We start from the raw sequence: 26,821 nt of genomic DNA on the forward strand, positions 1-26,821 counted from the left end.
CTGGCTGTCCTGACTTGCTGGCAGATCTGGTGCACGTGTCCCTCATTGTGGTGAGTTGTCCGGACTCTCACTTTTCCATATGATATGATTACTCACCTCCTCATCGTTATGGTGACTTTTCTTCATGTGTTCGTGCTCTGGTGCGATTATTTCTGATTTTGGCTTGTTTTCCTACCTTGCATCTTGTCAGAAGTGAGTTTGAGCATTTAGCAGCCGTTATAATTTTCCTTTCACTTGCAGTTATTGACTGTGTGCTGCAAACCCACTTATCCGTCAGATTTCTCCTTTAGTCTTTGTGCAATATGCATTTCACTCTTCACCCATTTAATGACAGGAGGCCGTATGGCGAGAAAAGATTGTACTTTGCGCAGATAAGTCAGAAGGCGCTGCAGCTGTCATCTCTCCACCTAGCTTATTCATGCTCCAGGCTCCAGAATTAGACTCTGGGTCTCGCTGGTGCCAGAGATAAAGTAATGGGCCCCAAGGGAGCAGCCTTGTAGTTCTGGGAATCCTCCTGCGCACCGAACAAGTGAGAGAGTAGAAGGTTAAACATGAATGAAGTAAAAATAGTCGACGCTGCTCCTCTCCCTCAGCTCTGTAATACGCCACCGATAAATAATGCAGACGTAAAGTGGCAGAAAACTTCACATAAAATAATGCGCCTGAGGGTGACGGTGCCAGGGACACTTAGATCATCTCCATGTCTTGTTTGGATCAGAAGAACCAGTCCGTACAGAGACGACGCTGACGACATGCGCTTATGACGAGGATGGAACTTGGGGTGAAGGCTTCTCGTCAGCCTCATCAGCCCTTATGGACGACACTTGGCATTGGATTCAGAGATCTTCACCGGACCATGAAAGGATCATTCGTAATGGAATCCGCTCTTCTAAAACGGAAGCTGAATCATAAGAAGATCTGCTGGTCTGGGGATGAAGCATCTTCTCAGGAGGTCGGGACGTCCATCGTACCGAAGGAAAGGGACAAATTCGCTCTCTGGCTCCAGTGGAGGAGTCAATGAAGATGGAACTAGCAGGGAATATTGTATTTTTGTGCAGGATTAAGTGTCCGATGTTCCCCATCGCCAGGACATTGTATCTTACCTCAATCCTTCATCGTTCTGTGTTTCTTTCACCAAGTGGAAACAAGACGAGAAACTGGAGCAAAATCCTGAGACCCGTGCACCACTCGAGGCCTCGCGAAAGCCAGTACACTGGTGTCCTAGAATCGGTGGGGTCCTGATATCTATTATTACAGGACTCGGGGCTCAGGTCACGTTATAGGGTCGTGTTGTGTCTGTGTTAGATTCTGGACTTTGGTTTGCAGCCCTTGATTAGCCCCAGGTTCTCCGTGAGCACATATTCAGACGGTGCTGCAGCGTGATGGGTTTTCTTGGCCACTTTAGCCGGGATCTCTCCTGCAGCTGCGGAGATTATGGGGGTTAGGAACACATTATCACCGGCTTACGGTTGCTCTCTCAAGGCGTCGTCTTCTGACATTTTGTTGGGATTTTGTGAGACATCTCATTCTAGGAAATCTTCTTTTATGCTGAACCTGGTTCTGCTCAGCGGCCCCGGGGAACTATCTGCTAAACATGGAGCATGATTACAAGAGGAGTCAGCCAGGAACCGCGGGAGACCGAGCTCAAAGACCACCGAGCGCCATGTCCAACGCCATTCACTGCAGCCCAGGATGAAAGGCTGCAAATAACATTATACAGTTCACATATCGATATAATCTCCAGACACAGAGGAGTCTCTGCGCACATACATAGTAATCACATATAATATGGCAGTATACTCCAGAGCTCCACTCACTATTCTGCTGGTGCAGTCACTGTGTATATACATTACTGATCCTGAATTACATCCTGTATTATACTCCAGAGCTGCACTCACTATTCTGCTGGTGCAGTCACTGTGTACATACTGTACATTACAGTACTGATCCTGTATTATTTTTTTATTTTTTTTTATTTTATATATTTTTTTTGTTTTTTAATTTTTTCCTCCTAAACTAAATCACCACCATTCCCCCAAAGGTACCACGAAAGTTTGTGGCCTATCACACCAGGTCCCACGAGAGTTTGTTGCCTATCACACCAGGTCCCACTAAAGTTTGTGGCCTTTCCTACACAGCAAGGTCCATAAAAGTTTATGGCCTTTTTTCCTCTTCTTGGCATCCCGCCGGACGTCCATTCTCCAAAACCCATCCCCCCACCCCGCCTAAATCCCCCCTACACACATCATAGTACACATGTAACATATATATACTGTATATACAACCTTATAATAACATGTCAATAATAACAAAATAATAACCAGTACACACCTTAACCATGACCAAAGAACAGGCCCAAGTTCAATGCTTGCAAGCCCTATACCCAGATTACCAATTACAAAACAAAAATCTGTAAGTGAGGGTTACAGCCCACCACCAGGAGCTGGAGACCATAGAGGCTCTCACCCTAATCTACCGCACATCACCCTGACCCTCCCTAACAACACAAAAGAGAAAATCCTGTCCCTATAGCCCTACCAATCTCTCCCTACCTGCCCCTACCTGTCCCTCACTGACCCTCACTACCAATCTAATACTAACTACCTGTCCCTAAAGACTGTCCCTATCTGTCCCTCCCTGTCCCTACACATCTATCTGACCCTACAAAATAAAGATAAAAAGATAAAAAAGACAAGTCCCAAAACTTCAAGGGGATCCGCTTAAAGTTCAATAACCCGAGCCCCACCTCCAGATCCCAGCTTGGGCAATCCCTGAGCGCCAGGGGCTTCTGAAAGTGGGTCAACAGGACCCTATTGTCAAGAAACCTTCTCGACATGGTCCTGATCTCCCACACTCCCACACCCCACCGACGGATCACCTTCAGAACCGGGGTAGCATAAGCTGGAAGATGCCCATGAGGTGTACGAAGGTCCTTTACCTGCCCTCCTGTCTCCCATTCCTGGAAGAAAGGCCGAAACCACCCCCTACAGGAGAATACCCACAGAGGAGCCCTCTCTAACCAGAGGTTGGCGATGTTTGCCTTAAGAAAGGTGTTTACTAGAAACACCACTGGGTTGACCATACCCAACCCTCCTAGTCTCCTCGTGCGGTACGTGACCTCCCTCTTGATTAGGTTCAGCCTATTTCCCCATAATAATTGGAGACCCGTGTCCAAAGAGGCTCTGGCAAGATGCAGGCGCTGCCCAAATATATTAGCAAAGGAAGCAAATAGCCCTTGGCAAGACTAACCCTTTCCCTTAGGGTCAAAGACCAACCCTTCCACTGATCCACCTTCTGGGCGGCAATCTTAAGTCTGCCCTCCCAGTTTTGCTGGGGATAGTCCCCCGGGCCGAAACTGATGCCTAATATTTTTGCTGTGGCCTGAGGCCCTGGGAGAGTGTCCGGGAGATCAAAACTTGCATCTTCCCCTCCCAGCCAGAGACTCTCACACTTGTCCCGGTTGATCATGGACCCGGATGCCACCGAGTAGCGTTCAACCTCAGACATCACCCAATCTGCCTCCTCTCTCAAGGATACAAAAAGGGAAACATCGTCAGCGTATGCCACTACCCTCAAGGCGGCCTCTGGCTCCGCCTGGTCCATCCTGACTCCCACCAACGGTCCACGCTCCACCCTCCTTAAAAGGGGGTCGATCGCAAACACGTATAACAGTGGGCTCAGAGGACAGCCCTGGCGGACACCAGACCTCACCTCAAAAGGGTGTCCGACCCAACCGTTCACGAGCGGAAAAGTCTCTGCCCCATTGTATAAAACTCTCAACCAATCAACAAACCTCCCAGGCAGACCATACCTCAGAAGGACGGACCAGAGGTACTCATGGTTAACCCGGTCAAAGGCCTTCGCCTGGTCTAAGGACAGCAAGTACCCCTTCCAGTGACCTGCCCTGCCCTGCTCCACTGCCTCCCGGACACCTAGCACAGCACTAAATGTACTGCGGCCTGGAACAGAGCAGTGCTGGTCCCCCGAAAGGAGCCGGGGCGCAAACTGCACCAACCGATTAAAAAGCACCTTTGCCACTTTCGGTCCGTATTGAGAAGCGCTATGGGACGCCAATTCTCAATACAGGACGAGTCTTTACCCTTTGACAGGATAATCAGGGCTGACTTCCTCATTGAACTGGGCAGAATGTCCGAGGAGAGGCACTCATTAAACACCTCAGTCAAGAGGGGGACCAAAGAGTCCCTAAAAGTCTTGTAGAACTCGGATGTTAAGCCAACCGGACCGGGCGACTTTTTGGGCCGGAGCCGATCAATCGCCCGTCTCACTTCCTCTTCCCTGATTGCTTCTGCCAAAACATGAAGAGAGGGGTCATCCCCTGGCTCAGGGATGGTTTCAGTCGGGAAAGCCGACATCTCATCCCGATCAGGATCCCTCCTCCCCAAGAGGTGCAAGTAGAAGGATCTGACCACCTCCAGTATCCCTGATTTGGATCTGTTCAGGGACCCCGTACTGTTAATCAGTCCTCTCACCATATTACAATTCACTGACAAACTGCAGTTTCTGTAAGAGTCGGGCAAGCGGTACCTCTCGAAATCCCTCTCAAAAACCAAGGATGTTTGCGTATCATACTGGCACCCCTTGAGCAAGGTCTTCACCCTGGAGATTTCCTCTCGGTCCCCTCCAGTCGAGACGAGCTGCTCGAGTTTCCTCCCCAGCTCCCGATACAGGCGGTACCTGTTCAGGCCCCTGAGGCTCGAGAGCTGACGGAAGAACCTTGCGACCCTTCTTTTGAAGATCTCCCACCACTCAGACTTCCTGCTACAAAGACCCAAGAGAGGTACCTGGCTCTGAAGAAATTCCTCAAAGGACTGTCTTACTTCCGCCTCTTCCAGAAGGGACGAATTCAGCTTCCATAGGGCTCTCCCCATCCGGGGGGTCTCTGTAACATTCAAAGTAAAGAAAATGAAACAGTGATCGGAGAACTCCACCTCAACAGCAGACACTGCAGAAGAGACGGCTTCCTCCTTTAAAAAAACCCTATCTATCCTAGACCTACTGCTTCCCCTAAAAAAGGTGAAACCCCCGTGACCTGGGGTGTGCCGGATGTGGACATCCACCAGGCGAGCTTCGCTTACTATGCTATTCAAGGCTACGCTATCATAAGCCAGCCGGTCTCTGGGGCCTCCCCTATCACGGAGTCTGGTTACAGTATTAAAATCCCCACCGAAGACCACCTGCCGGCTCGTAAAAAGATAGGGCTTGATCCTCAGGAAGAGACATTTACGGTCCCACTTAGATTGCGGGCCATAGATATTGATGAGCCGAAGCTCCTGTCCCCTCATGAAGACATCAAGGACCAAACATCTCCCCATTTCTACCTCGATCACTCGTCTGCATTCCACCTCCGCGGTCTTAAAAAGGACCGCTACCCCGCTATACGGCTCGGCCGCAAGAGACCAGTATGAGGGCCCACTCCTCCATTCCCTCTTTGCTTTGTAGATGGACCCCAGGTCCGTTAGTCTGGTCTCCTGCAAAAATAAAATATCAGCCTCAACCCGGGTGAAAAAATCAAAGACCGTAAAACGCTGTTCAGACCAGGTCGTCCGACAGACAGCGGTAATTCCGCTTTTGACCACTATTTGCTCATTGGTGTCTGCTAGATTTTATCTAGCTGTTCCGGGGTTAATTTACCTAATCCTTGGATTGGAAGCTGGGCCATGCCCACTGTCTTTAAATAGTTCTCCTGATCTTTCGGCGTCGCCGATTATAGCTTCTGTCTTGTGCATTGTTATCTCGGTCTGGTGAGGAGAGCTGGTGGTTGGAGATTCGTTGCTGGTGGTGTATTTTCCTTTGTCTTATTTACTCCTTCCTATATTTGTATTTATTTTGCCCTGCACATTTATAGTGTATTCCTGAGTGACTGCGGCGTGGTGTATATTTTCCTTTATCCTTGTCTGTGCTAACTGTGGGTATTGGGGAATAACATCTTCACTGGGTGGTGGGTGGAGGTTCGAGGCCTGGACATGCACACCTTCAGTGTAAACTCCAGGTAGAGGGTCAGTCAGGATTTCCCTAGTCTGAGGGAAACTGCAGGGGCCCGGGTTATTAACTCTTGCTCACCTAGTCTCTCCCTGACATTATAATCGGCCCAACAACACAAAAAAAAAAGGGGGTTCTTTTTTTTGTGTTTTCTCATGGATCCCATGACTTCCATAACCCGCCAGTTGGAGGCGCTGTCCCTACAGGTCACGGAGTTAAAGGGGGCAGTACAGCAACAGGGACTAGCAGTGTCTAATGTGCAAGCTGGAGCGACAGGAAGAGTTGCTGAGCCTAAATTTCCTTTGCCTGAAAAATTTGCTGGGGAACGCAGTAAATTTGTTTCTTTTCGTGAAGCTTGCAAACTATATTTCCGTATGCGCCCGATATCTTCAGGTAATGAGGATCAGCGTGTGGGCCTGGTGTTGTCATTGTTGAGTGGGGATCCACAAGCATGGGCGTTTTCTTTGCCATCTGATTCTGCTGCATTTGACTCTGTGGGGAGTTTTTTTTTCCTGTCTTGGGAAAATCTACGATGAACCTGACAAAATGGCTCTAGCAGAATCTAAAATACGCTCTATTCGCCAGGGGGAGCGAGTTGCAGAGGATTACTGTTCTGAATTTCGTCGCTAGGCGATCGATACACAATGGAACGATGCAGCATTGCGGAGTCAGTTTATACATGGGATTTCTGGAAGGGTTAAAAAAGCCCTTCTGATGTACGAGACTCATGCTTCTCTAGATTCCGCCATGAGTCTGGTTGTCCGCATTGATCGCCGTTTGCGTCAGGGGGAGCATGTGACACCGCCTATGGGAGAGGGTTTAGGTTCACGTGAGGTTGCTGCAGGTGAGCCCACGGAGCCTATGCAAATCGCAGGGGTGTCACGTGTGAAGCATCCAGTCCCTGAGCTCAGTAAGCAGGGAACCTGTTTTTACTGTGGTAAAACGGGTCATTTTATTAACATCTGTCCTCTGCTGCCTAAGAAAAACGCAATGGCGGAAAATTTCTAAGCTCAGAGGTGGTGGAGGAGACCAGTCTGAGCTTATGTATATCCTCCATGGTGGTTTCTCAGTGCATGCTCCCTGCTAAGGTTTTTGTTGCTGGCAGTGAGTTGCCAATTACTGTTTTTGTGGATAGTGGTTCAGCCACAAATCTCATTGATGAGGAGTTTGCGCGCACAGCAGGTTTTAGGATTGAAAAACTGTCTCATCCTATCCGCGTGGTCACCATCAATGCTGCTCCTCTCTCTCAGGGGGAGATTACTGAATTTGTGGCTGAGGTGAAACTCCACATTGGAGTTCTACATTCCGAGCGGGTTACATGTAAGGTGCTCAGGAATCTTCCTGCTCAGGTGGTTTTGGGTTTTCCTTGGTTGTCTATGCACAACCTGGTTATTGACTGGAAAACTCAGGACATAATTCGGTGGAGCGAGTTCTGCCAGGAGAATTGCCTGGCCACATGTGTGGCTGCAGTGACTTCAAGCGTTCCGGAGTCACTTCAGGATTTTGTGGATGTGTTCTCTGAGAAGGGTTGTTCAGAGTTGCCGCCACATCGTCCTTATGACTGTTCTATCAGGTTTAAACCAGGTGCCAAATTGCCTAAAGCAAGGATGTTTAACATCTCCGGTCCGGAGAGACAAGCGTTAAAAGATTACATTGCTGAAAGCTTGAGCAAAGGGCACATCAGGCCGTCATCCTCGCCGGTGGCAGCAGGGTTCTTCTTCGTGAAGAAGAAAGATGGCGGATTACGCCCGTGTTTGGATTTCAGGGAGTTGAACCAGATTACGGTTCGTGATCCATACCCTATGCCTCTGATACCAGATTTGTTCAACCAGGTGGCAGGTGCTAAGTGGTTTACCAAGCTTGACCTCAGGGGGGCATACAACCTCATAAGCGTCCATCAAGGTGATGAGTGGAAGACTGCTTTTAATACCCTTGAGGGTCATTTTGAAAATTTGGTGATGCCGTTTGGGTTGACTAACGCACCTGCAGTGTTCCAACATTTCATCAATTTCATCAAAACATGCGATTTGGGGAAATTCGTTATCGTGTACCTAGATGACATTCTCATATATTCTTGCGACCGTGATACTCATTTAGATCATGTCAGGCAGGTGTTACAGCTTCTCAGAGAGAATAAGCTGTATGCTAAACTTGAAAAATGTGTATTTTCTGTTCAAGAGTTGCCTTTCTTGGGTTATATTGTGTCTGCTTCTGGTTTTAAAATGGACGTCGCTAAGGTGCAGGCGGTGCTGCGTTGGGAACGTCCTGATAACCTGAAAGCACTTCAGCGGTTCCTTGGGTTTTCTAACTACTATAGGAAATTTATCAAGGATTTTTCCATCATTGCTAAACCGCTAACTGACATGACTAAAAAGGGTACCAATTTCTCCGTTTGGCCTGAGGCTGCTGTGCGCGCATTTGAATTTCTTAAGAACAGTTTTGTTTCAGCCCCCATTTTTGTGCAGCCAGATGTATCAAAACCTTTTGTTGTGGAAGTCGATGCGTCTGAGGTAGGTGTGGGGGCGGTACTATCTCAAGGCTCATCTTTGAGTGGTTTACGTCCGTGCGCCTATTTCTCCAAGAAACTGTCGTCCGCCGAACGTAACTACGATATCGGCAACAGGGAGTTATTGGCAATTAAGTTGGCCTTTGAGGAATGCCGACACTTCTTGGAGGGGTCGGTACATCAGGTAACTGTTATTACCGATCATAAGAATCTGCTGTATTTGGAGTCTGCCAAGCGTCTGTCCCCCAGGCAGGCTCGCTGGGCATTGTTTTTCACGCTGTTCAATTTTGTGGTCACTTACAGACCGGGGTCTAAAAACACTAAGGCGGATGCTCTGTCCAGGTGTTTTCCGGGGGGAGAACCTCGGGAAGATCCAGTACCCATCCTCCAAAAGGGTGTTGTGGTTTCGGCTCTCACTACCGAGGTTGAGGCTGAGATTGCCGAGGCTCAGGAGGAGGTACCATCTGAGCTTCCCGTCAACAAATCTTTTGTACCGCTTCATCTCTGCTTAAAGGTTTTGGCGGAGCATCATGATGCTGTCCTGGCTGGTCACCCAGGGGTTAGAGGTACCTTGGAGTTGGTGTCATGTCGGTTTTGGTGGCCCAAGATCCGACAGGACGTGGTCTCATACGTGTCAGCTTGTACCACGTGCGCTAGGGCTAAGACGCCTCGCTCCCGTCCTGTTGGCACACTACTTCCTCTTGAGGTACCTAGTAAGCCATGGACGGAAATCTCCATGGATTTCATCACTGATTTGCCCTCATCAGCTGGAAACACGGTCATCTTGGTGATTGTTGATCGGTTTTCTAAAATGTCGCACTTTGTGTCTTTGCCTGCGTTGCCTAACGCTAAGACTCTGGCCCAAGTATTTGTGCAGGAGGTGGTCAGACTTCATGGGGTTCCGTCTGACATCGTGTCTGATAGGGGGTCTCAGTTTGTGGCAAAATTTTGGAGAGCGTCTTGCTCACGGCTGGGAATCCAGTTATCTCATTCTTCGGCGTTTCATCCTCAGTCAAATGGTCAGACTGAGCGTATGAACCAAAATTTGGAACAGTACTTACGCTGCTTTGTCTCTGATAACCAGGAGGAGTGGTCTACCTTTCTTCCTTTGGCTGAGTTTGCCATCAATAATCACCGCCAGGAGTCGTCTGGGGAGTCTGCGTTTTTTTGTGTTTACGGGCTACATCCTCAATTTTGTACCTTGAGTCAGAGGGGCTCTTCCAGCGTTCCGGAGGAGGACCAGTTAGGAACACAATTGTCTTCAGTCTGGAGGAGAGTTAAACAGCGCCTGTTGAGTGTGGGTACTAGGTACAAACGTGTGGCTGACAGTAGGCGTGTGCCAGGTCCGGACCTGAGTGTGGATGACTGTTATGACCCCAGTGGACAGGGTCTCAGAGGAACGTGTAAGTCTGCAAGATACAAAAATCCAGCTCATAGGGCTGTGGTAACTGGGTTGACCAAATAGCTACTCCTAATGCCAACACTAGAAGTAGCCGGGGATCATGCCTACGGTGATCGCTAGATGACTCACGCCAGCCGGAGAATCTAACTACCCCTAGGAGAAGAAAACAAAGACCTCTCTTGCCTCCAGAGAAAGGGACCCCAAAGCAAGATACAAGCCCCCCACAAATAATAACGGTGAGGTAAGAGGAAATGACAAACACAGAAATGAACCAGGTTCAGCAAAGAGAGGCCAGCTTACTAATAGCAGAATAAAGCAAGATAACTTATCTGGTCAACAAAAACCCTATAAAAATCCACGCTGGAGATTCAAGAACCCCCGAACCGTCTAACGGTCCGGGGGGAGAACACCAGCCCCCTAGAGCTTCCAGCAAAGGTCAGGATACAGATAGGAACAAGCTGGACAAAAATACCAAACAAAACAAAAGCAAAAAGCAAAGAAGCAAACTTAGCTTGAAAAACAGGAACCAGGATCAGAGGACAAGAGCACAACAGATTAGCTCTGATTTCAACGATGCCAGGCATAGAACTGAAGGTCCAGGGAGCTTATATAGCAACGCCCCTGAACTAACGGCCCAGGTGAGGATATAGGAAAAGACAGACGCTCCAGAGTCAAATCACTAATGACCACTAGAGGGAGCAAAAAGCAAAATCACAACAGTACCCCCCCCTTAGTGAGGGGTCACCGAACCCTCACCACGACCACCAGGGCGATCAGGATGAGCGGCGTGAAAGGCACGAACTAAATCGGCCGCATGAACATCAGAGGCGACCACCCAGGAATTATCTTCCTGACCATAGCCCTTCCACTTGACCAGGTACTGAAGCCTCCGCCTGGAGAGACGAGAATCCAAGATCTTCTCCACCACGTACTCCAACTCGCCCTCAACCAACACCGGAGCAGGAGGCTCAGCAGAAGGAACCACAGGCACAACGTACCGCCGCAACAAGGACCTATGAAACACGTTGTGGATAGCAAACGACACAGGAAGATCCAGGCGAAAGGACACAGGATTAAGAATTTCCAATATCTTGTAAGGACCAATAAAACGAGGTTTAAATTTGGGAGAGGAAACCTTCATAGGAACAAAGCGGGAAGAAAGCCACACCAAATCCCCAACACGTAGTCGGGGACCCACACCGCGGCGGCGGTTGGCAAAGCGCTGAGCCCTTTCCTGTGACAACTTCAAGTTGTCCACCACAAGATTCCAGATCCGCTGCAACCTATCCACCACAGAATCCACCCCAGGGCAGTCAGAAGGTTCCACATGACCCGAAGAAAAACGAGGGTGGAAACCAGAGTTGCAGAAAAACGGCGAAACCAAGGTGGCGGAACTAGCCCGATTATTAAGGGCAAACTCAGCTAACGGCAAGAAGGTCACCCAATCGTCCTGATCAGCAGAGACAAAACACCTCAAATAAGCCTCCAAAGTCTGATTAGTTCGCTCCGTCTGTCCATTAGTCTGAGGATGGAAAGCAGACGAAAACGACAAGTCAATGCCCATCCTACTACAAAAGGATCGCCAGAATCTGGAAACGAACTGGGATCCTCTGTCTGACACAATATTCTCAGGGATGCCGTGCAAACGAACCACGTTCTGGAAAAACACAGGAACCAGATCGGAAGAGGAAGGCAGTTTAGGCAAAGGAACCAAATGGACCATCTTGGAGAAGCGATCACATATCACCCAGACAACAGACATGCCCTGAGACACCGGAAGATCAGAAATGAAATCCATGGAGATATGTGTCCAAGGTCTCTTAGGGACAGGCAAGGGCAAGAGCAACCCGCTGGCACGAGAACAGCAAGGCTTAGCTCGAGCACAAGTCCCACAGGACTGTACAAATGACCGCACATCCCTAGACAAGGAAGGCCACCAAAAGGATCTGGCCACCAGATCTCTGGTGCCAAAAATTCCTGGGTGACCTGCCAACACCGAGGAATGAACCTCGGAAATGACTCTGCTGGTCCACTTATCAGGCACAAACAGTCTGTCAGGTGGACAAGAATCAGGCCTATCAGCCTGAAATCTCTGCAACACACGTCGCAGATCTGGAGAAATAGCTGACAAGATAATACCATCCTTAAGAATACCAACAGGTTCAGCGACTCCAGGAGCATCAGGCACAAAGCTCCTGGAAAGAGCATCGGCCTTCACATTCTTTGAACCTGGTAAATACGAGACAACAAAGTCAAAACGGGAGAAAAACAATGACCAGCGGGCCTGTCTAGGATTCAGGCGTTTAGCAGACTCGAGATACATCAGATTTTTGTGATCAGTCAAGACCACCACACGATGCTTAGCACCCTCGAGCCAATGACGCCACTCCTCAAATGCCCATTTCATGGCCAACAACTCCCGATTGCCCACATCATAATTTCGCTCCGCAGGCGAAAACTTCCTAGAGAAAAAGGCGCAAGGTCTCATAACAGAGCAACCAGGGCCTCTCTGCGACAAAACGGCCCCTGCTCCAATCTCTGAAGCATCCACCTCAACTTGAAAGGGAAGCGAGACATCAGGCTGGCACAAAACAGGCGCCGAAGTAAACCGACGTTTCAACTCCTGGAAAGCCTCCACGGCAGCAGGAGCCCAATTAACCACATCGGAGCCCTTCTTGGTCATATCCGTCAAAGGTTTCACAATGCTAGAAAAGTTAGCGATAAAACGACGGTAGAAGTTAGCGAAACCCAAGAACTTCTGAAGACTCTTAACTGACGAGGGCTGAGTCCAATCAAGAATAGCTCGGACCTTGACTGGGTCCATCTCCACAGCAGAAGGGGAAAAAATGAACCCCAAAAAGGGAACCTTCTGTACACCAAAAAGACACTTTGAGCCCTTGACAAACAAAGAATTTTCACGCAAAATTTTAAAGACCATCCTGACCTGCTCCACATGCGAGTCCCAATTATCAGAAAAAACCAGAATATCATCCAGATAAACGATCAGAAATTTATCCAGATAGTTCCGGAAAATGTCATGCATAAAGGACTGAAAAACTGAAGGGGCATTAGAGAGCCCAAAAGGCATCACCAAGTACTCAAAATGACCTTCGGGCGTATTGAATGCGGTTTTCCATTCATCCCCTTGCTTAATGCGCACAAGGTTGTACGCACCACGAAGGTCTATCTTGGTAAACCACTTGGCACCTTTAATCCGGGCAAACAAGTCAGACAACAGCGGCAAAGGATACTGAAATTTGACAGTGATCTTATTTAAAAGCCGATAGTCAATACAAGGCCTCAAAGATCCGTCCTTTTTAGCCACAAAAAAGAATCCCGCACCAAGAGGGGAAGAAGTTGGACGGATGTGTCCTTTCTCCAGAGACTCCTTGATATATGAACGCATAGCGGTATGTTCAGGTATCGACAGATTAAACAGTCTTCCCTTAGGAAACTTACTGCCTGGAATCAAATCTATTGCACAGTCACATTCCCTATGAGGAGGCAATGCACTGGACCTGGACTCGCTAAAGACATCCTGATAATCAGACAAGTACTCCGGAACTTCCGAAGGCGTAGAAGAAGCAATAGACACAGGCAGGGAATCCTCATGAATACCACGACAGCCCCAACTAGACACTGACATAGCCTTCCAGTCAAGGACTGGATTATGGGTCTGTAACCATGGCAGCCCTAAAACAACCAAATCATGCATTTTATGTAGAACGAGAAAACGTATCACCTCGCGGTGTTCAGGAGTCATGCACATGGTAACCTGTGTCCAATACTGCGGCTTATTTTCTGCCAATGGCGTAGCATCAATACCCCTAAGAGGGATAGGATTTTCTAATGGTTCAAGAATAAAACCACAGCGCTTAGCAAATGAGAGATCCATAAGACTCAGGGCAGCACCTGAATCTACAAACGCCATGACAGGATAAGATGACAGTGAGCAAATCAAAGTTACAGACAGAATAAACTTAGGATGCAAATTACCAACGGTGACAGGACTAACAACCTTAGATATACGTTTAGAGCATGCTGAGATAACATGTGTAGAATCACCACAGTAGTAGCACAAGCCATTCCGGCGTCTATGAATTTTCCTCTCATTTCTAGTCAGGATTCTATCACATTGCATCAAATCAGGTGTCTGTTCAGACAACAACATGAGGGAATTTGCGGTTTTGCGCTCCCGCAACCGCCGGTCAATTTGAATAGCCAGGGACATGGTATCATTCAGACCTGTGGGAATGGGAAAACCCACCATAACATTCTTAATGGCCTCAGAAAGGCCATTTCTAAAATTAGCGGCCAGTGCACACTCGTTCCAATGTGTCAGCACGGACCATTTCCGAAATTTTTGGCAATACACCTCTGCCTCGTCCTGGCCCTGAGACATAGCCAGCAAGGCTTTCTCTGCCTGAATCTCAAGATTGGGTTCCTCATAAAGTAAACCGAGCGCCAGAAAAAACGCATCAATATCAGCCAATGCCGGATCTCCTGGCGCCAACGAAAAAGCCCAATCCTGAGGGTCACCCCGTAAGAATGAAATAACAATTTTTACTTGTTGAGCAGAGTCTCCAGACGAACAAGGTTTCAGGGACAAAAATAATTTACAATTATTCCTGAAATTCCTAAACTTAAATCGGTCTCCTGAAAACAGTTCAGGAATCGGAATCTTGGGTTCAGACCTAGGATTTCTGGTAACATAATCTTGTATACCCTGCACACGAGCGGCAAGCTGGTCCACACTTGTAATCAAGGTCTGGACATTCATGTCTGCAGCAAGCTTAAGCCACTCTGAGGTAAAGGGGAAAAGAAAAAAAAAAAAATGAGAGAGGGAAAAAAAAAACTCAAAATTTTCTTTCTTATAATCCCACTTCTGCAATGCATTAAACATTTAATACTGGCCTGGCATACTGTTATGACCCCAGTGGACAGGGTCTCAGAGGAACGTGTAAGTCTGCAAGATACAAAAATCCAGCTCATAGGGCTGTGGTAACTGGGTTGACCAAATAGCTACTCCTAACGCCAACACTAGAAGTAGCCGGGGATCATGCCTACGGTGATCGCTAGATGACTCACGCCAGCCGGAGAATCTAACTACCCCTAGGAGAAGAAAACAAAGACCTCTCTTGCCTCCAGAGAAAGGGACCCCAAAGCAAGATACAAGCCCCCCACAAATAATAACGGTGAGGTAAGAGGAAATGACAAACACAGAAATGAACCAGGTTCAGCAAAGAGAGGCCAGCTTACCAATAGCAGAATAAAGCAAGATAACTTATCTGGTCAACAAAAACCCTATAAAAATCCACGCTGGAGATTCAAGAACCCCCGAACCGTCTAACGGTCCGGGGGGAGAACACCAGCCCCCTAGAGCTTCCAGCAAAGGTCAGGATACAGATAGGAACAAGCTGGACAAAAATACCAAACAAAACAAAAGCAAAAAGCAAAGAAGCAAACTTAGCTTGAAAAACAGGAACCAGGATCAGAGGACAAGAGCACAACAGATTAGCTCTGATTTCAACGATGCCAGGCATAGAACTGAAGGTCCAGGGAGCTTATATAGCAACGCCCCTGAACTAACGGCCCAGGTGAGGATATAGGAAAAGACAGACGCTCCAGAGTCAAATCACTAATGACCACTAGAGGGAGCAAAAAGCAAAATCACAACAGATGACTGGGTGTGGTTATCCACAAAAAACATAAGACTCAAAATACCATCCCTTAAATTGGGTCCACGGTTTATTGGTCCATTTAGGGTCACCGCCGTTATTAACCCAGTAGCATACCGATTGGAGCTCCCTACGGTGTATAAGATACACAACGTGTTGCACAGGTCTCTTCTAAAGAAGGTGGTGGGTTCTGTGGATGCGGCGCCTATGCCACCTCCAGTCTTGGTGGATGGTAATTTGGAGTTTGAAGTCTCCAAGGTGGTTGACTCTCGTGTAGTGCGTCGCACTTTACAGTACTTGGTACATTGGCGTGGTTATGGGCCTGAGGAGAGGTCTTGGGTACCAGCCTCGGACGTTCATGCTGACCAGCTGGTCAGGTTGTTTCACCGCCGTCATCCGGACAAGCCGGGTCCTATTAGCTGTGAGGGCCCTGGGGTCCCTCGTAGAAGGCGGGGTACTGTCATGTCGGACGCTGTTCAGACCAGGTCGTCCGACAGACAGTGGTAATTCCGCTTTTGACCACTATTTGCTCATTGGCGTCTGCTAGATTTTATCTAGCTGTTCCGGGGTTAATTTACCTAATCCTTGGATTGGAAGCTGGGCCATGCCCACTGCCTTTAAATAGTTCTCTGATCTTTGGGCGTCGCCGATTATAGCTTCTGTCTTGTGCGTTGATATCTCGGTCTGGTGAGGAGAGCTGGTGGTTGGAGATTCGTTGCTGGTGGTGTATTTTCCTTTGTCTTATTTACTCCTTCCTATATTTGTATTTATTTTGCCCTGCACATTTATAGTGTATTCCTGAGTGACTGCGGCGTGGTGTATATTTTCCTTTATCCTTGTCTGTGCTAACTGTGGGTATTGGGGAATAACATCTTCACTGGGTGGTGGGCAGAGGTTTCAGCCTAGGGCTGAGCTCAGGAGACAGGGTGAGGTTCGAGGCCTGGACATGCACACCTTCAGTGTAAACTCCAGGTAGAGGGTCAGTCAGGATTTCCCTAGTCTGAGGGAAACTGCAGGGGCCCGGGTTATTAGCTCCTGCTCACCTAGTCATTCCCTGACAGCTTTACTGCCGGCTCTGATACAGTCAGTGCAGGAAGCTCTGAGCAGCAGCGTGTAACCCTGTGGACGCCGGGGCACGTGACAGACATCAGAAGGTGAGTATGTAGTGTTTTTTTTTTTTTTACTTTTACAATGGTAACCAGGGTAAATATTGGGTTACTAAGCGCGGCCCTGCACTTAGTAACCCGATGTTTACCCTGGTTACCTGGGTGCTGCAGGGGGACTTCGGCATCGTTGAAGACAGTTTCAACGATGCCGAAGTCGTTCCCCTGATCGTTGGTCGCTGGAGAGAGCTGTCTGTGTGACAGCTCCCCAGCGACCTAAACAGCGACGCTGCAGCGATTGGCTCGTTGTCTATATCGCTGCAGCGTCGCTGAGTGTGACGGTACCTTTACTGGTACGATTGTCACCCTTTTTTTAGGCTGCTCCACCACCTCTTCATCCAGACTTTCATACTGGGAAGAGTTATCAGAAGCAGCCAACTCCTCCCTCTCCATCCTCCGGATCTCCTCGCTCACCGCCTTCTCCCCCAGGGCCTCAGAGGCTTCGGCTGCCGCCTCCAGGGTGGGGGCAGTCATCACCCCAGTTGCCTGAGGCTTATCCTGCCCCCTGCCCTTACGGCGCCTCACCTGTTGCCACTGGTGGGCAGATGTACCAGCCTCGCCTTTCCTCACTGACCCCCTCAGCTCCCCTCACGCCTCCACCCTCAGCCCCAGCAGAAGTTGCACCGGGGACCCCCCCTTGGCTCCCCCCTGCCGGGCCAGAGATGGTGCTGGAAAAGGAAAGGGGGCAGCGGCTACACGGGTGACCTAGGTCACCACACAGGTGACACCTAATGTCACCACAGGCCGCGGCAAGATGGCCTACACCACCACACAAGGCACATTTCTGCACCTTGCAGCCTGCGCTGAAGTGGCGGGGATCACCGCACCTGTGGCAGACCTTCGGTTGCCCCTGGTAGAAGATCTGGATTCTGTCCCTCCCCAGAAATGCTGAGGAGGGGATGTGGGTGACCGTACCTCCTGAAACCTTCAACTTTACCATGAAGGTCCAGCCCCCTGACCAAATGCCAAACTCGTCCCTATTTTTTTTAGGGACCTCGGTGACTTCCCCATAATGGGAAAGCCACGTCATTATGTCGACCCCAGAGAGTGACTCGTTACTTGTCAGAACGGTCACCCTCTTTACACTATTTTGGCGAGACACCGCCTGCACGGCAAAGTCTCGCCAGCCGGGCTCCCCCTTTGCCAGTTCGAAATTCGACCAGAAAAGCTCCAAGCCCTCTGGCCGAACAAAACTGACATTGAAGAAGGAGGTGCCAAACGGATGAATCAGGGCAAAGATGTCCTTCGCCCTGAAGTCCATCTTCAGAAAGAGCTCCACAACCCTCGCCCTTGGCGGGCACGCTTCACTGCCCCTCCACCGAAGACGGACCACATTCCGCCTGGCCACCCCCTGCTCGGCTGTCGGGAGGGACCAAACCGTTTCCCCTTCCCTTTTATCTTGGAAGGCAGCCGGGCCGTGTCTATCCAGCCAAAAGGCCAAGTCCACCACTCTTCCCTCTACTTTGATCGTCCGTTCTCCCTTTTTGAGGGCCTCCAGGAAACGGCGCCGCAAGACACTATCCCTGAGGTCCAGAGGCGAGGAAACCCCCTGACTAGACCCCGAGGCTCCAGCCACCACCCCTGAATAACTCAGAGGACCCGTGGCCAGGGGGGCAGATGGACCGGCCCCCTCCCCCCTTCTCCCACTACCATCAGACACCGTGCTCACACTTGTCCCCCTATTGACACTTGCCACCTTAGACGCACTGCCACTCGCATCCTCAACCATAGACACTTCCATACCTGCACCCTCCTCATCCACCCCACTCTCACTCACATGCACACTGGGGTCAATATTATTTTGCCTCACCTTTTGGGTATTTCCAGGTTCTGTTTCCCCACTGCTACCGCCACCTATTGGTGGCATCTTCCCTGCTGGGGGGTTTGGAACACACAGCGCCGCTGTCCCTTTAAGAGTCCTGCTGCCATAGGACTTAAGCAGCACTGCTTGACTTGCCACCACAGCAGGCACAGAGCCTCCTCCCTCACTGGCAGGTAGGAAGCCAGGTGCAGACCCGCCTCCAGCTCCATCCTGCCTTGTCACCGGAGCCCCCACCGCAGGTAAGCCCCCAGACTCAGGGGACCCCGTCAGGCAGGCGCCCTTGCTGCTGTCTGCTGCAGCTGCAGTCCCTGCTCCATTGCTGACCGCAGCTAAGACCATTTTTTTTCTTTTGCTTGGGAAGCCACGCCCCCAGCCTCCAGCCGCACAGCACAGCTTTCCAAAGCTGCACCTGCATGGGCAGCGGGTGCCGAGGAGGCCACGACCCCTGAGACCGGCCACAGCGGGACCCCCAGGGCCGACCCAGAGCTGGATCCACCCCCAGGAATCCCCCCGGCGGTACCAGTCCCCTAAGGCACTGCACCCCCCACCACCACACCCTGGGCCACAAACAGCCTGTCCACAGCAACTCCAGCAGCAGGCCCCAGGCTAGGCCACTCCCCCTCAGCATCCACCAGCGGCGGTGCCCCCAATGCAGGAGACCCCGACTTCACCGCAGACCCCGCCAGGGGAGCCCCCACCATTTGCTCTTTATGAGCCTGTTCTGCCGGATCCGCAGGCCCCTCCCCCATTACTTTGCTAGGTGCCTGGGTCCCCAGAAGCAATCCAGTTTTAACGGATCCGTAAGTGGGGGACTCAGACACCCCAGCGCTCACCGCCGAAGATGCGGTCCCGGCTGTCACTCTTCTGCCCACCACTGGGCCACCTTCCACACCATGCTCCATATCAGACACATCACTACCCCCTCCGTTACCACAAACAGAGGCAGCGCCCTGCGTGTCATGGCCTGTAATCTCCCCGCTCCCTCGCTGCGGACCCACAACAGAGCCTTAGCCGGGGTGGGTAGCGGGTGCCGCACAGCGGGATCGGGGGGCCACAGAGAGGGGGACATACACAAATTTCTGCACAGTAGATGTTTTCTTCTTATTTCTTTTCTTAGCCTTTCTCTTCATCCCCCTCCTGGTTGCCTCATCCTCGCAGATCTCATCCCCGAACCTCAGCTGATTAAAACGGACCGGGGACTCGATCTGCCGGATCTGCTGCATGACAAGGCCGCCCCCCTCACTGCTGCTACTACCACCATCCTCATCCTCCCCCTCGCTCCTGCTGTCCCCTGAAGGGCCAGAATCTGACAGGAGAGCACCTGCTCGGGGGCTATCCCGCTATGCGACGCCTGGAGATCTCTTACCAGGCCACCAGGCGGTGGGTAGGGCCCGACCTCCTCCTCGCATTCCTCTTCCTCATTATTTTCCTCCACCACCTGGCCGGAGCTCCGTGACCCCTCCGGAGCCCCACCGGTCATGGCTCTAAACCGGTCATCGTTCTCCAGCTTTTCACAGAAGGGCCCGCTGCCATCCAGGATCTCACACCTCCGGCTTTCCAGGTCTTGTATGGATTTTTTTATCTTCTTGACCGCAGTAGATAGCTCGGCCTTCTTATTGCCGGAGGCCCTGTCAGACGTCTCCTCAGCTACCCTCAACTCCCCCCAGAGGGATTTTAGCTTCCTTGAGGCGTCCTCATACTCGCAGAGGTGCGCATGGATGCGTGAACCATAGCCCACGGCGGATTCTCTAGCCGCCTTAGCACCCCAACCAAGGGGCACCGCTGCAGCACCCCTGCTCGTACTAGGCCTACCTCTGGGGGAAGGAGCCGTCGCGGCCTCAGGGGTCCTACGGGTCTTCATGCTGGATCCCTTGCCTGATCCTTGGCCAGATCTTGTGACCCTAGCCGGAGTTGGAGTCCTCCCACCCCCCGCCGGCTTGGACCAGGAGGTGGGAGCCGGGGGCCCAGCCCCGGAGGCCAGTCCCAAAATGAGCCTTCTTTCCTGGGAAGGGGGCAGACAAAAAGTCCTGGATGAAAAACTTTACCTCCCTTCCCAAAGGCTCTCTAGGCAGCACACAGAGCACACAGCAAGCAGGCCACGCCTCTTCCTGTATGACACTCTAGAGCTGCACTCACTATTCTGCTGGTGCAGTCACTGTGTTAGTGATGGGCAGTCCGGCTCTTTTTGGTGATCCGGCTCTCATGGCTCCGCTCACCAAAAAGAGCCGGCTCTTTCGGCTCACAAAACGGCTCTTTTTGGATCCTAAATGGATCCCTATTGAATATCTATTCAGACGTCCGAAACTCCGCCCACCTACCGCAGAAACTCCGCCCACTTCTTAGAGACAATTAAATTGAAGAGTGGGCGGGGTTTTGCTCAGGTGGGCGGAGTTACTCCTCCCGAAGTCCGGGATTTTACGCCCAGTGAGAGCCATTCAGGGATTTTAGTGTCTCTCACTGGTGTGGCGGCTCCCATCGTTCACAGCAGGGAGCCGGCTCTTTGTGTCGGCTCGTTCGCGAACTACACATCACTACACTGTGTACATACATTACATTACTGATCCTGAGTTACATCCTGTATTATACTCCAGAGCTGCACTCACTATTCTGCCAGTGCAGTCACTGTGTACATACATTACATTACTGATCCTGAGTTACATCCTGTATTATACTCCAGAGCTGTACTCACTATTCTGCTGGTGCAGTCACTGTGTATATACATTACATTACTGATCCTGAGTTACATCCTGTATTATACTCCAGAGCTGCACTCACTATTCTGCTGGTGCAGTCACTGTATACATACATTACATTACTGATCCTGAGTTACCTCCTGTATTATACTCCAGAGCTGCACTCACTATTCAGCTGGTGCAGTCACTGTGTACATACATTACATTACTAATCCTGAGTTACATCCTGTTTTATACTCCAGAGCTTCACTCACTATTCTGCTGGTGCAGTCACTGTGTACATACATTACATTACTAATCCTGAGTTACCTCCTGTATTATACTCCAGAGCTGCACTCACTATTCTGCTGGTGCAGTCACTGTGTACATACATCACTTCACTGATCCTGAGTTTCCTCCTGTATTATCGTGCAGAGCTGCGCTCCTATACCAGGTGATGCTGTGTATGATGAATGCCCGGATCTTTGGGCGCACTGTGAGGCTGTGACCTGATCTGCGGAGCGGCCATGTTGGTTGATTTGCTTTTTCTCCCGGCTGTTTACCTTGTCAGCACGATATTAAACATCAGCGTAAGCAGGACGGCGCTCGGTGTCACCGCATGTCAGGGATGACGGCTGGAGACGGCGAGGTGCGGGGCTCTCGTGAGGAGGTCGCTCAGTTTCATCCTCCGTTGTGTTAATATTTGCTGAATAAACATCTAACAAGGCAGAAAAAGATCGGACTTTTCTCTGTGACCCGACTCCTCGCTCTGGACGCCCATCACGGCCAATGGTTTGGAGGTGACTGCAGCCCTTGAAGCTGATTTTTGGGGTCCCTGTTCCCCCTCATGTTGCTGAATACAGATATCGGGGGTCGGACCAGTTTCCCTAAAGTTAATATAAGAATTATGATTGCGGATCCTACGGATGAAACATTGTTACTTCTCACATTGCACATTCCCTCCGGATCTGTTACACCAACCGCAAGACTGTAACTCAATCATCAGCGGCTGAATATGTACATAAAAGGGCCCCCCCGGACCCCCGCTATGACTGCGGCGACTGCAGTGGGTAAATAAAGCAGTAGGATGAGATGATTGAACAGCGGAGAAGGATGGACCATAGATTGGTGCACAACTGGCCGATCACCCAGAAGGGGCAAGCGCAAGAATATTTCGCGCCAACCGAAAATGAATACAAGAGAATAAAGGACAGAGAGCACGACAGCCCCCGACATATGCAGGTTGTCACAGAGTCACTGGCTTTGTAGAAGAAGGGAGGTACGTGTCACTGCGCATGCAGCGGTCAGTGATGTGAAACCGGAATGTTTTTGTGTTTCCAGGACACTAGGTGCCGAGAGTCCATGTACAGAGTTCAGTGGGCCGGTTTCATGTGAGCACCCGCAGTGCGGGAGGGAGGGCGCTCACCATACCCCTTTCCCTGCAGGACCTGCAGGTGTTTGAGGACCTGCAGTGAGGTCATGATCATGTGACCAGTACATGTGATATATAAAAAATGGTGAAAACCAGCTCACCTGCTAGGCATGTGTTGTGGGGAAGCCCGGATACCGTGCAGTCATCACGTAGAACAATAGGGCAAACAGAAGAAACAATCGAGCTTCCAAAAATATCCAAATTTATTGAGAATAAAATGCAAAGTCGAATGACATGGTTCACAGGAAATTGAGTAGCAGCAGGCTACGCGTTTCAAACAATAACATGTTCTTTCTCAAATTTTGGATATTTTTGGAAGCTGGATTTTTTCTTCTGTTTGCCCACATGTGATATATACCTGGACCTGTGGTTCAGTCTGGGTGGTGTATTGGGAGAGAGGCAGAACTCCCACTTGGCTCCCATAGGAGCTAAGAACGCTGTATGTGTTACCTGCAGTGAAGACTGCAGGACAAGGACTCTGAGAGATTATCTTTGTTTTACCGTGTCACGAATCCACACCACTGCCACCAGTTTGTCACGAATCCTCACCGCTGCCCCCAATATGTCACGATTCACACCGTGACCGTCACCCCTACGTCACGGACCGGGGTGACTTTAGGCCAACAGACGGCTATCACATGTGCAGGGGGGCTTATCTTAGTTATCCCTCCACTGCTACAATGTGATGAAAAAACACACACAAGGCTATTGACCTCTTAGTTTACAGCAGGGGCTTATTTTAGGTATCCCACTGCTCTTCAATATACCACGAACTGCAGGGATTTATGTATATCCCGCTTACAGTTCCACTTGAAACTTGCCGCTCTCTGGCGCCCCCTTACCCTCAGGTCAGATTAGGTACTGCACCTAGGGTAATTAGTCGCCCGAAAGGCTGCCAGCTATGTACTGGCTATTGGGCACGCTGCAGCGAGGCGATTTAACTACTCCCGCTCAGACAGGAACAATAATTATCAATGTCGCCGTCGCTACAACAACTCCCAAAGGCACTGTGCACGGTATTGCTGCCACCAGCTTCGATTAAACGGGTCCGAAGCTAACCCAAAACAGTAGCGTAATTCCCTTCAGAAGACTTAGGGTATGTTTTAGAGCATGAAGAACGAATCTAGTATTAAAGGGACTCTGTCACCTGAATTTGGAGGGAACAATTTTCAGCCATAGGAGCAGGGTTTTCGGGTGTTTGATTCACCCTTTCCTTACACCCGCTGGCTGCATGCTGGCTGCAATATTGGATTGAAGTTCATTCTCTGTCCTCCGTAGTACATGCCTGCACAAGGCAATGTTGCCTTACGCAGGCGTGTACTATGGAATTGTTCCCTCCAAATTCAGGTGACAGAGTCCCTTTAAATATTATACCCCATTAAAGTTTAGGCAGTGTTTATAGAAAAATATTACAAGGTTGTTACAAAAGAGACAATTGCAAATATGTACAGAGGTAATTATAAAAATAACAGGGGTTAAATGAGAAATAACACTTACATGTGTTCAGATCATTTGAGGCAACCAGGCTAGTGGAGTTCCCATATGTCCCAGGACTCTGGTTAGGAACAGCTCTTCAAGTCAGACTCACATAGGCTCCAGCAGACAGACAGACTCCCGGCTGGGGTGAGGGTAGAAACTTATAACCGCTTGAGTCCTTAACTGTTAAGGGATAAAAAATGTACAACAGTATTAAACCCCCGCAATTTGGGTTTCACGTCATGTGGTCATTGTGCGTGCTGCAAACGGACGTCCTGCAATAGATGCGTCCAAACCACATTTTTGGACTCAAGCGGTACCAAAAGTTTTTCTATCAAAAACAAGATCTCCTGTGACACGTCAGGGGTTATTTATATACTTACGTGCCCATGCAATAAAATCTATGTGGGTCGAACAAAAAGACCCCTAAAGGTCAGGATAAAAGAACATCTTGACAATATCCAGAAAGGATTTAAAGGGCACCCCCTTTCCCGCCATTTTGTGGAGACACACAGTCAATCATGCAAGAATGTCTCCTTCTGTGGGATCCAAATAGTTCGACAAAACCCTAGGGGAGGTGACTTCCTAAAAAAGATGTCCAAGGTTGAATCCAAGTGGATTTTTACACTAGATAGCCTGGCCCCCAAAGGGCTTAATCAAGAGATAGAGCTATATGCGTTTTAATGTAATACAATTTTATCTATTTGCTATTTTTATTCTTTTAAATTAGCCCGACACACGATTTGTTATATACGCGATTTGATTCAACTATAGTAACAATACTAGAGGTTTATGATCCTGGACCCATAAAAAAAATTTTTATATATAAATATCCAAATACAGATAACTGTATATATTTTATATATACATTCTACAACGCACATAAGAGGATGCACTTTACACATTTTTATATATCCATTTTTTATACTCCACTGTAGTTTCATTATCGCATTTTAATCTAATTTAATTTGATTATTCTTTTCTCATGATTATTATCATGAGGCAAACAGATATACCCGAGTATGGCTTTTTAATGTGTATGTATTTTAGTATAAATCTGAATAAACTTATAGTTTTAATTATTGTCACATATGTCCCCTCTCTTTTTCTCTCCCCCCTTTTTTATATCATGCCTTTAGATATCCATGTAGTATCCAGCAACAAATTGAGCTGACACCCTCAATGGTCTCTCTTAAAGTTATTATTAAGTGTTGTTCTCCCTACTAATCCAGGCCTGTTACCTATATTAAAGATTCTGTATGTCAGATTCAAAGTTAAACCAACATTTATCATGATACCTGTACTGCGTACAAGTTCTCACATATGGGCTACATAGGCAGTTTTTGAGTGAAGGGGGCGTTCACTATATAAGGCCGGGCTACACAGGGAACTCCAGCCCTGACGAAGAAGGAGTGTATCCTTCGAAACGCGTCGGATTGGTTGCCCCTGACACGCGCCCGCCTCTCAACCTTGTGACGTCACAACAGGTAGCACGCCCCCTACACACTCCGCCACTGCTCCGGCGTAGCTTCCGGCCGGAGCACGCCAGGAGCTGGCGGCATCTGCTCACTGCTGCACCGCGCCATCTACAACGCTCGTAGCCCAGTCAGTCCTGTCATTTCCTCGCAATCTCACGGTGCAATCTGCAGGCACCCTCTTGCAAGGAGGACCGCTACCTTCTACTGTTTTGGAACCATTGAGGCACAGTATCTAGTAAGTGCATGTGTTTATACCTATAAGCAGGTTAACCTAACTAATCGCTTCTAGCTGTGATTCACCCCGATCCTAATATATATTTTTGTGCACTGGTGTAACGAACATTTAGCATTTGGCGTCCTGCCAATCCATTATACTTAGCCCTTTTCTAGTTTTCCTATAGTGTAACTATCATTACAGGTCCTACACTATCTATACCATCAACCAGCGCAGGTGATTCATATCTATTTATTAGGTCTTATGGGGTGTTCCCGGTATACTGCAGGTCTTGTTGGGTTACAAGTTGGGAGTGATCTTCATATTGTGCTATTATTTTTTATTTACAGCAATGGAGTTATTTATTATTGGCTTTATTATTGGCTATATTCAATAGTGAGCATTTTATGTCCTTTTTTCCTTGGGGTTTTTATTAGCGCGAATACGGATATTATATATCCAACTTTTTAACTTATTTATTACGCATACAATCATTGGTGGAGATTGTTTTATTCGCAGCAGGAATGAGAACCCTGTAATACGTAGCGCCACTCAATTTATTGATTTTATACTGCAGGTCTTGTTGGGTGTTCCCGATACATGGCAGGTCTTGTAAGGTGTTCCTGATATACGGCAGGCCTTGTTGGGTGTTCTGTTGTGATTCGGTTCGTGGGCTCCCCCGGTGGTCTCTTGTGGTACTGGTGTCCTGCAAGCTTTGCCTTCTCAGTTCACCTGTTCCTATCAGGATGTGGGAGTATCCTATTTAACCTTGCTCCTCAGTCATTCTAATGCTGGCCATCAATGTATCCAGAGTGATTCTGTTGCATGTTCCTGCTCCCAGTTTTCTGCTCAGCTAAGTTGGACACTTTAGTCCTTAAGTCTATTTTTGTATGTTTTGTCCAGTTTGCACTTATGTGAATCTCTGCAGCTGGAAGCTCTTGTTGGGCTGAAATTACCACTCCGGTGTCATGAGTTGTC

The sequence above is a fragment of the Ranitomeya variabilis genome, chromosome 4, assembly GCF_051348905.1.
Source record: "Ranitomeya variabilis isolate aRanVar5 chromosome 4, aRanVar5.hap1, whole genome shotgun sequence".
Lineage (NCBI taxonomy): Eukaryota > Metazoa > Chordata > Amphibia > Anura > Dendrobatidae > Ranitomeya > Ranitomeya variabilis.